The sequence below is a fragment of the Onthophagus taurus genome, chromosome 8 (genome assembly GCF_036711975.1).
Source record: "Onthophagus taurus isolate NC chromosome 8, IU_Otau_3.0, whole genome shotgun sequence".
In the NCBI taxonomy this organism is placed as follows: domain Eukaryota; kingdom Metazoa; phylum Arthropoda; class Insecta; order Coleoptera; family Scarabaeidae; genus Onthophagus; species Onthophagus taurus.
In genome coordinates, this window is record NC_091973.1 from 1295591 (window position 1) to 1307594 (window position 12004).

The 12004-nt window shown below is 38.6% G+C and overlaps 1 protein-coding gene across 11 annotated transcripts in view; it reads right to left on the bottom strand.

Moving 5' to 3' along the window:
• LOC111414703 (agrin-like) overlaps window positions 1–12004 on the bottom strand; it is a 136278-nt gene that overhangs the window by 59500 nt on the left and 64774 nt on the right. The gene's annotated exons all lie outside the window — the stretch shown is intronic.

Consider the following 12004-nt stretch of genomic DNA (forward strand, 5'->3'; position numbering starts at 1 on the left):
GTGGTAGAGCGCCTCGAAAATGTTAGTCATAAAGCTACCATTAGAGCTTAGTCAGTTTTAAGCACGTAGGGCCGTACTCGTGCAATAATTAACCGAAACCCTCAGGGGGTATCTATTTTGATTTCGCGAGACAGGTATTAAGTCTCCGGAGCTTTTATTAAATTTACCATAATTGTTAATCGATGTTAATGCGCCGTACGTGACCCGCGGCCCGACAAAACATCGAAAGAAAGTTTAATTAGATTACGCGGGAAAAAATCGATGGGTTCTTTGTCCAACCGTTTTGCTCAGGAGAGATGAGGACAACGCGAAGCTCGAGTTTCGAGGTATTTGCATGTTCGCAACCGGGCACGAGTCAAACTTGGGGAGTACACCCCGAAACACCTTGTAAAGGGCCCGCAACAACTCGCGCCATAAGGGAATTCTCGACCTGGACTTTTATCAATTTTTCAGTGTCATGCTGGTTTAATGCACCGTACCATTAAGTGGAGGAATGCATGAAATTTATTCGACAAAAGCGGCTCGCTAAAATACGGAGATAATGTTAAAATTAATTATAAGGACCTTGTCTGCATTTCCTGTAATCTCTACTTTTATTACCGGCGCCTACAACGCCACCACTCCCTCTATCTATTACAATTTAGATAAAGGTGATGAAATACCCTCAGAGCGTTCCCCGAATCTCCGCCCACTGTCGGTCCTACGACGAGGATCGTTGTCCAATTTGACGTTCCCTTGTTAGTACTATGTACAATTTGTCACTCCACAGTCTTAATGCTACACAATTTTAATTAAAAATTCTCCACCTGCACCGTTACCTTCGTTATCATACCACGCTTCGTTTAGTTTACAACTCATTCCACTCTTAAGTACTATTCCGTTTTATTCTTATGTCATTATAACTCATTCTATGTTTTCAACAATTAACTCAAGAATTCAAAACAATCACGACCTATTGTGACATATAGTAGTATTGTCCAAAAGATCAAGTATCTTGATATCTGTACCAATGCAGTTCATGATGTTCTGGGCTTTCGGAAAAGGAGGAGAGCAGCACTCTACATAAAAGAAAAATAATGTTTCATCAACTCTAAAAGGTCTTGTGTTAGTACTACCTAGCTTTCTGCAAACTGTATTTGGTCGTTTATTAACTGTATCTAGTCTTGCATTAGCAAGTAATAAACTTGACAAAACAAGAACAATCCCTTGGCCGACTTCGAAGACGTCGACCGCCCAAAGTATTGTTCATGATACTTGGAGCCAACCCAACCCAAGTATCATGAACAATACTTGGGGCGGCCGACGTCTTCGAAGTCGGCCGAGACTGTTTCTTATATAACGAACAATACTTGGGAAGAAATATCTCGGCCGATTTCGAAGACGTCGGCCGCCCAAAGTATTGTTAATGATACTTGGGGCCAACCCAACCCAAGTATTATCAACAATACTTAGGGCGGCCGATGTCTTCGAAGTCGGCCGAGACTGTTTCTTATATAACGAACAATACTTGGGAAGAAATATCTCGGCCGATTTCGAAGACGTCGGCCGCTCAAAGTATTGTTCATGATACTTGGAGCGGCCGAGGTATTTCTTCCCAAGTATTGTTCATGATATAAGAAACAATCTCGTTCCATATAATTATTAATTGTCAATATGCCAAATATAGATTTTTAATAACTTGGAGTCAACCCAACCCAAGTATCATGAACAATACTTGGGGTGGTCGACGTATTCGAAGTCGGCCGAGACTGTTTCTTATATAACGAACAATACTTGGGAAGAAATATCTCGGCCGACTTCGAAGACGTCGGCCGCCCAAAGTATTGTTAATGATACTTGGAGCCAACCCAACCCAAGTATCATGACCAATACTTGGGGTGGCCGACGTCTTCGAAGTCGGCCGAGACTGTTTCTTATATAACGACCAATACTTGGGAAGAAATATCTCGGCCGACTTCGAAGACGTCGGCCGCTCAAAGTATTGTTCATGATACTTGGAGCGGCCGAGGTATTTCTTCCCAAGTATTGTTCATGATATAAGAAACAATCTCGTTCCATATAATTATTAATTGTCAATATGCCAAATATAGATTTTTAATAACTTGGAGTCAACCCAAACCAAGTATCATGAACAATACTTAGGGCGGCCGACGTCTTCGAAGTCGACCGAGACTGTTTCTTATATAACGAACAATACTTGGGAAGAAATATCTCTTCCGACTTCGAAGACGTCGGCCGCCCAAAGTATTGTTAATGATACTTGGGGCCAACCCAACCCAAGTATTATCAACAATACTTAGGGCGGCCGACGTCTTCGAAGTCGGCAGAGACTGTTTCTTCTATAACGAACAATACTTGGGAAGAAATATCTCGGCCGACTTCGAAGACGTCGGCCGCTCAAAGTATTGTTCATGATACTTGGAGCCAACCCAACCCAAGTATCATGAACAATACTTGGGGCGGCCGACGTCTTCGAAGTCGGCCGAGACTGTTTCTTATATAACGAACAATACTTGGGAAGAAATATCTCGGCCGACTTCGAAGACGTCGGCCGCCCAAAGTATTGTTAATGATACTTGGGGCCAACCCAACCCAAGTATTATCAACAATACTTAGGGCGGCCGACATCTTCGAAGTCGGCAGAGACTGTTTCTTCTATAACGAACAATACTTGGGAAGAAATATCTCGGCCTAGTATTGTTCATGATATAAAAAACAATCTCGTTCCATTTAATTATTAATTGTCAATATGTCAAACATAGATTTTTAATAACTTTCTGGTCTTCCAGAAAATAGTTTGAAAGAAAATTGATAAATGGAATTGAATTTTATGAATTTCGTGGTAACTTCAAGTTGGAGCGGAGGATGAAAGTTTGAAATTATCTAAGGAATATTGCAAGAAATCGTAAACGTATCCGAGTAATGCGTCGGAAAGAATTTGAGAAGGCAATTTTTTTATTTATAATTTTGTTTTTTGGATGAAAATCGTGTTTTACATCTAATTTTAGTGTGGAACGTAAACGTCATTGCGAGCTCTAATATTCTCGAAAAATTCCGAGCGTTGTTGCCTGTAGGTAAGCAAATAGCTGCTTGGTGAAAACAGGAAAACAGAGGCATATGAACGAAAAGCGGGTTGGCTTAGGAGCGCGGGCACCAAGGACAGGCGAAAAATAGAGAGATAAATGGTCCATGACACAGGGAAAGATTGATGGAACCGCGCACCTCGGTTGTGTTTCGTTGTGTCGACTGGCCACGCGAAATGCCTCTGAAACTACCACCACACCATTCAAAAATAATTATTTTACCCCAAGTGTAAACGTAAATCAACCCTTCCAAAATTTATCGATGTTGAAATGACGACTATTAAGAATATTGACATAAAATTTGAAGGATATTCATTTATTTTTCATGTTAACATCAAACTTTGAGTGAATTATAGATTATCAGTCAACAACATTTGAGTCGGATTATTGAGAATATTGACATCGAAGTTGCGACATATTAATACTCCCCTCGTTTCAGTTTGGAACACTTTGGCGTTTCGGCTTCGCGATGAAATCCCGAACTTCACAGGATTTTGTTCTCTAAGAACAACATTCCTGCACATAAAATCACCAAGTGCCGCATATTCTAAATAAGAATTCCAACCAAATATTTCCGAACGCCGACAAAGGGCTTTTGTGTAATCGTAAAAAGATGACAAATGTTGAAATTTACGATACACAGCGTAGGTTTATTCTAATACAAGAGTCGCTGTATTGACTGTATTCCAGAAGACATATAGAGCCCTCCGACTCGAGATGTACACCTAAAATGAAAAATGACGCGGGAGGCAGTTCAATAAACACTGCGTTATTGCAAAATAAATCACTTAGGCCGCCGCGAGCCGAATTGGAAGGGCCTCAAAATCATTCTATCCTCGCCTGTCAGGATTTTGTGCTTTTTAAATTTATTCTAACCACCAATACCTAAATCATATAAATAATATAAAACATGTTCATTTTTATTTTCGGTGTGCTTTTTAGTAGATTAAGAGTAATCAATGTTTAGTGTCTACCGGCGGTGAAAAAACAATGAGTTTTTCAGAGTGCAATTGGTGAAAGTTCGTAGAAGTTCGAGAATTTAAAATATAAATTCGTTTGTGTGGGAATTGTAGAAACCGCAACATGTTTCCATTCGCAGATGTTGGGATTTGGTTGGTTTTTGAATGTATCCAAGTCGTGAACGTGTGAAAATCGCATAAATAATGCGGAATATTCTATTAAGTTATGGCATAACGGAAGGGTCCGAATTTGGTAGACAATTGAATGTTGACAGTGATTACGAATTTATATCCAAAATTCAGCGGGTAACCAGAACTGTTTAGCGCGTTAATAATTAATCAATGAAAATGGCGTACTTGCGTTTCATTTAATACCGGGGGATTTGTATTAAGTCATAATTGAATAAACGTCAAACTATATAGTTAATTGCTTTAACTTTATAGTTAATATTGTCGGAAAGGGTATACATATGAAGGGATTTTTGACCAATTGAATGTAGAGTATTTATTTTATACCCAATCTAGATGCAATTATTTTAAATGTCCTTTTTCCGCTTTTTGCCGTTTGACATAAATCTTTTTTAAATTGCCCCCACCATAAAATTTATTTTCCGAGCCGAAATTTAAATCGAAGCAAACAAAAGCACCGTATTTTACACGGCGACAAAATAAAAAGTTCTTTGTTTGAAGGAAGAAAATTTAATAAGGAGGACGCGGTCCGTATGGTGTCTGTCCCATTTAATTAAAGACAAGGGGTGCCTCGTGCGGCCGGGGACGAATAACAGGAACAATTGATGGACTCGAGATCTCTCTAAACCAGGAATAAGGTGCAAAAGGAATCTTTGTCCTCTGTGCCATGCTACAACTACAAAGGTTAACAGACGTGATTAGGAAGGAGGCTGTGCCGGCATCTACGAAAGGTTAATAACAAAGTGGCTCCACCACAACCTTTCTGTGACCCGGCGAGATAAGGTCTGCGGTCCGTGGCGCTGTGCTTTTCGCGAGGCGCCAGCTTATTCTCGTTTTACGTCGCGACGCCTTATCTTAAACAGTACAGTCACCGCGTCATGCAAACTTTTAACTTTTTCCACCACGGCGAATCCAACACATTTCACATATTTCCGAATAAAAATATTTATCGTGACGCCATCTACGCCATACCAGTGCATACGAATAATCCTATTATATTCGCCACCTCCACCAACATCTTTTCATTCCAATACACTGTTTTCTACTTTTACTCATATAACACACATAATAAAAAGTATCCATCGGTTTTCAACATCATGCTGGAATTTCTGAGTGTATCCAAACTTTTCAAACGATTTTCAGAGACTATATATGGATTTTCAACGATGTCCAGGTATTGTTATGAATATCTAAGATTTTTAACGATTTCCAGAAGTATATGTATGCATTTCCAAATATTCATAGAAGATATCCAATGAATTTTCAGGGATACCATCAGAATTTCGTAAGATTCCTGAAGCTGCTTATGATTTTTTAGAAATTTCGATGGACTTGATTCGTGATTACTAATTGCCAAGGTTTTAATGAGTCCTGGGCATTTATGAAAGCATTTCAAACTAATTCCAGAAGGTTTTCAAGAAATTTTCAACGGATTATTACAAATATACATCGAGTTCTAAGTGTATCCAAGGATTTCAAGTGGATTATTATTAGATTTTAATGCGGAGGATGTCCGAAACGATTTTACCATCAAATTTCGTAGAATTCTTAAGGACGTTTATCATTTTCCAGAAATTTCTACATATACTTCCATTTTTAGAAGATTTTGCAAAATTTTCCAAATATAACCAGAGATTTTGCAACGATTTCCTAAAATGTTCAGACATCTTGTTATTTCTGAGTGAATCGAAAGCTTTTAAAGGATTTTTACAGAAATTGTACGAATTTCCAAGAATATTCAACAAAAAAGGATTCTCAAAGATTCATATAAGCATTTCCAAGTATTCCCATAAGATTTTCAAAGATACCATCCGAATTTCTCAAGGTTTTTGAAGAATGCTACGAGTTTCCAATGATTTCTATAGAGGTATTAGGGTTTTCTAAAAGGTTTTATGAAAATTTCCAAATACATCCAAGGATTTTGTAGCAATTTCCTAAAATTTTCAAAGATAACCTAATATTTCTAGAAATTTCAAGGAATATCCACCGATTTTTACGAATTTCTTAGGATTTTTGAATGTATCCAAGGTTTTTGAATGATTTTTAGAAAAATTAGAAGGATTTCCAAAAATACTCAACGATTATTACGAATGTCCCGGATTTTTAATTCGTCCCAGACACTTGTGTATGCATTTTTTAGTATTTCCAAAAGATTTCAACGGATTTTCAAGTATACCATAAAAATTTCTCAGAATACCTAAAGTTATGTAGGATTTTGCAGAGATTTCTACAGAATTTCAAGTTTTAGGAAGATTTTATAGGAATTTGCAAGCATATCTAAGGATTTTGAAACGAATTCCAAAAATTTTCATGGACAACTAGGTATTTCTAAAAATGTTAGGAAATTTAGACACATTTTCAAAGATATCCATAGATTTTTACGGTTATCTAAAGATTTTTGAGTGTATCCAAGGTTTTTGAATGATTTTTAGAAAAATTAGAAGGAATTCCAAGGAAAGAAGAAAAACAAATTTTATTCTGTACCCACTACATAAAAAAAAATAAGAATAATAATAAAAATATCTATATGTATATACAACAAAAATAAAAAAGTTAAGGGGTGAGAATAGGGCTACCGACCAAGGTCTTTCTGCCTGTGATTTTTGTAGTCGGCGGCTTGTTTCAGTCTTCTCTGACGGCCAGGAGTTTTTGGAAGAGAAGAGGTGGGTTGTTGCGAGGGTGGAGTAATCGAGGCGATATAAGCGTGTGTTGCAAGGCGTTGGTAGGAAAATTTAGAATGGATTTATCGGACAAAGATTGAAGACGAGTATGGATCTAATTCTGGTGATGGATCTCAGTGCAAATCTTTCCGCTACTTCCAGGTGGTACTTCGTTCTTCTTGGTGCGTTGCTTAGCAGTATTGATCCATATTCTATGATGGGCCTGCATATGGTCTTGTAGATGTGCGAGGCACATGAGGTAGAGATTCCGCGACCGCTGAACGAGAGAGATTTAAAGTGTTTGGCGCGTGTCTTTACTTTCATCTTCACCTTGGTTGCATGAGTGGAAAACTTAAGCGTTCTGTCAAGTATTATGCCAAGATACTTGCAGGTTGGTGAGACGGAGATTGCCGTTGATTGGATTGTAATTGTGGGAGAGGGAGCGCGGGGTGAGAGGAATGGGACAAAAAATTGTGTTTTTGTGGGATTGAGTAAGATGCGCCATTTTCGGTACCAATTTTCCGTTTCGTTTATGAGCGTCTGCAGCTTACGGACCGAGGAAGTGATATCCCTACTGTGCGAGACCAATGCTGTGTCGTTGGCGTAAAGAAGTGCGTATGCAGTGAGGTTAAAGGCGTCTGGGTTGTCGTTGTAAAGATCGTGGCAGAATAGATTGTATAGAGCGGGAGAGATAGGCGAACCCTGATGGAGGAGCGATTCGACAGGAATTTGTTTATCAGGGTTAGAAGGTAGTATGGCGTTTTTAGCTTATCCAGTTTAAATAGCAATCCTTTGTGCCACACGGAGTCAAAGGCCTTTCGGAGGTCCAGAAACACTGCTGCAGATTTCAGTTTTACAAAACGTGCCGCCTGGAAGTTGGAAACCAGAATAGTTAGTGGCTGGGACGTTGATTTGCCGGATTGGAAGCCAAATTGGTAAGGCGGAATTTTCTTTGATACCGCAGCCAGGAGCTTGTTCTTCAAGTGCGTCTCGAAGAGTTTACCGAGTTGGCTGGATCAGATAGAGAAGAATCCTTCTTGGGAATACAAGTAATAATTGACGTCTTCCAGTCGCGCGGGAAATGGTGAGTCGTAAGGCAAAAGTTGATTATTTTTCTGATAAAGCCATGGATGTTAAGATCTAGACTTCTAAGCAATTTCCTTGTGATGTTATCATAGCCGGGAGCGGTATCTTTTCCCTGTCCAAGAAGAGTAAAATATTCGTCTTCCAACATGAGAGCATCTTCGGGTGTCTCGAACGGTGTCAAAAGTGCGGATTCGTACCAATTATCTATAATGCTTTTATTGTGGGAACAAAACGAAACATCCTCGGTAAAGGTGAATACACCTTCTAGCGTAGTTGGAGTGCACACCGCCATCGGTAGGATCAATGAGCTCCTCCGTTCCAGGTGTCTTTTGGTATCTTGATAGTTTTCGAATTTCGTGCCAATAGTTTCTTCCTTTACACAGTTTTATTTTGTCACAGGCTTCCATGTACTTTTCCGTTCTGTATTGCCGAATTAGTTTCTGTATCTTTTTGTTGAACTCATTAAGAATTCCAAGGATTATTACGAATGTCCAAGATTTTTAAGCATTTCTTAGTATTTCCAAAAGATTTCAATGGATTTTCAAGTATACCATAAAAATTTCTCAGAATACCCAAGGTTATCTAGGATTTAACAAAATAATTTTCTACTTTACCAACATTTTACATGTATATTCAGTTGCATACTTAATATATTATTTGAAGATGAATATTGCTAGTGCAGAGTATAGAATCTAAATAAGTTACCTAACTTGATAATTACAGTATAAAGTTCGTAAACTATTATTTATGTAACATACGTGAATTTAGAGGAGTTTACGGTGTAAATTCTGAACATTCGAGTAAGAAAGGTAGGTCAATGTAGTATAGTGTTGTTTAAGATAATAATAACTGGGTTTAGTTAAATGTGTATTTAGTGAAAGATATTTTAATATAATTATTTTTTGTGTATGATTAATTAAGAAGAGTGGAGGTTAAAAGTCTGGGTAACCGCAAATCTAATAAAGCGCGTACATGCCGGTATACTAAAACTATGACGATAAATTTTGGGAAAATATCGGAGTTGGTAGCTAGTGTAAATCTCGTTAGAGCCTCTGTTGTTAGCGCACGTAGATTGCGCGATAGTGCGCGTCGCGCACCTAGCGAGAACGTTAGAAAATTAGGGACGCAGGATCCGTTTTCATTGGATTGCATGTTGCCCCCTCGGTGTTGGCATTGTTCCGACGGCGAAAGATTGGGTGTATTTATTTCGGTCATTAATCATGTTGGTCCATCCAATTCTTTGATGTTCATCGAATTGTGCGATCAATTAAATATGAGCTCCATCGAAGTTGATTACCCATAGTCGGGAGATATTTTCATGCAAACTTCGAACAGCTAAGTTCAAAAGTTTACGTCATGCGAACGAGAACAAAAATCAATACGAACAAAAAGAAGACGACGAGGGGAAAATTTCCATTTAGGAAATGCATGTCGTAACGTAACGAACGATGAGAGTCCATCGTATGAATTGGTCAGAATTTTATCTTTGGGTATATAGTGACCTATCTTTAGGATTCTAGGAAGTGTTCGTGTAGAAAAAGATGGTGGAGGTGCCGGGATTATTGAATTATTTTAATGAAAATTTTGATTTGAAATTGCGAATTCGAATGCCGAGTGAATTGATAATGCACAACTGGAGAAGTTTTATATTAAAACCTTGGGTTACGATCGATACATTTTTGGACGAAAGTAATTATTAACCGGAGCGCAATTTGTATTTCAGCGTCATCTTTCATAAATCGTTAGTGATCGCGTAAGCAGAATTTAATTTAAACCATTTTTGGACCATTTGGGACCGAACAGCCGCTTGACAGCGAATTGAACGAGTTTTGTTTGATACCGTTTGATACTGGGGTTCTATTTGTAGATAGTCAACTTTTTATCGGGCGCCGACTTTAATTCCGTTCTACGTGTGTCTACCCTATTTTAACTGCATCGAAAAAAAAAATAGCAATGCCGATATGGTTATTGCTATTTGCATAAAAAATCGTCAAGCTTGCGGCACATTGTTGTGGATATTGCGAGAGATTTATATGAAGGCATTCGGGTGGGAAAGACAATATTTAATCAAGGTAAGAGGCGCAACTTTTACGGTCAATAGCTTGGAGCGTTTGGTCTACCGAGCTTATGAATATTTGATGGGCAGACCGTATTAAAAACTAACGTCGAAAAACTGGCCATCTTTTAACTCCATGTTTGCACTCCGGGACACCTCTATAGTACCGAAATGACAGTTTTAATTGGCCTTTTCAGTTCGATTTCTTTGCACTCGCACCGTCGACGATCAAAGTACCCACCAGGTACCGGGCACAAAAGGCAGATAAATTGGCGCAATTTTGCGCAAAGTTCCAACTAATGAACTTGGGGGAAACCCCACGCGTCCTTGTTCCGCGTAATGACAAGCGTAACGACGACATTTTGGCCCCTTATTGTCGTCGGAGTTGCGCATTCTTTCCGACTTGTGTATTCTACTTGTAATGAACACCGGCGAACTCCGATCAATGCTTGCTTTCACTCCTCACATTATAATGGGGAAGCTCAGCTAATGAGCACTTCTTAATGAGTTTTCAACCCCTCCCCTCCGCTACATTTACTACTAACTTTACACCATTGACACGTCTACGCATTGTAATCAACATCCCAATTGAAAAGTTTACAGAAATTTCCTTACAAATATTACTTTTGTTTTATATAAACCATTTTTTAGACATTTTACAACTCTATTCAGTACCAAAAGATTGATATCTCTCATGTAAATGTCTCGGACCTTGAGCAGTTATGGTTGGGTTTTACGCACTGTTATGAAACCTATGCATTTGGATTAATATATCGACCCCCATCCGCTGGAATTGGATGTCTGGTCGAACTTGAAAATGTCCTATCTACAATTAATACTGACTTCAACAACGTTATACTAGTTGGAGATGCGAACGTTCGATTCTTTCCGTATGCAAATCCAGAGGTAAATGGACTAAGTCCCATACTCGACATTTTCAATTTAAAACAAGTAATAAAATGTCCCACAAGGGTTACGGAATCTACTGAATCACTAATTGATATCATTTGTATACCAATTGGAGCGCAGGCTCTCGAAGCTGGTGCGAGGGATATGTTAACTTCGACTGATCATAAATGTATTTTTTGTCGAATTGATGTTCCTGGTATACGCTCACAATGTCAGCGATTTATTTGCAGAAGCTATAAGTACTTCAACCATGAACTGTTTGAGATGCATGCATCCCATCTACCATGGGGTGATGTGTATCTGACGGAGGACATTGATGTCAAGGTTACAATTCTAAATGAATTAATAATCTCTTTGTCTCCAGTGAAGGATTTCACTGTTACTCGAAAATCACGTCCATACATTACCCCTACGATCAAAGAGATGATCAAATTAAAGCAAAAAGCTGATATCAGAAATATGTCACTTCGGCAATACGTAACGAAAAGAAAGCTTTTTTTGAGGCAGAGATAAATAGTAACGTCAATAAGCCATCAAAATTGTGGCACTTACTGCACACCAATCAGGTGCACTCAAAGAACACCAAGACAATCGACGAATCACTTAAAGATCCAGAGCTAATAAATGATTATTTCGCTAATATTATTCCTTCACCTTTTTTGTCTTTGCACAACCTTGATTCTAATAAACCATATATTTTGGGTGGCAACGACTGTTTTGATTTCGATGTGGTGAACGACACAGACATCAAAAATAAGCTTAGCACGATAAAATCAAATGCTTGTGGTTTGGATGCAATCGATCTGAAAATGATAAAACTTGTATTGAAGTACTGCCTCCAAGAAATCACTCACATAATGAACTTCTCACTAATATACGGAGTTTATCCGAAACAATGGAAGATCGCTCTAGTAACACCTCTACCCAAAGTGAGCCATGCTACGTCACTAGGAGACCTACGACCGATTAGTGTGTTACCTATCTTATCTAAAATATTAGAGAAGATTGTTGCTTCACAGCTGCACCACGATGCCAATCTGGATTTCGGGAGAAGTATAGCAC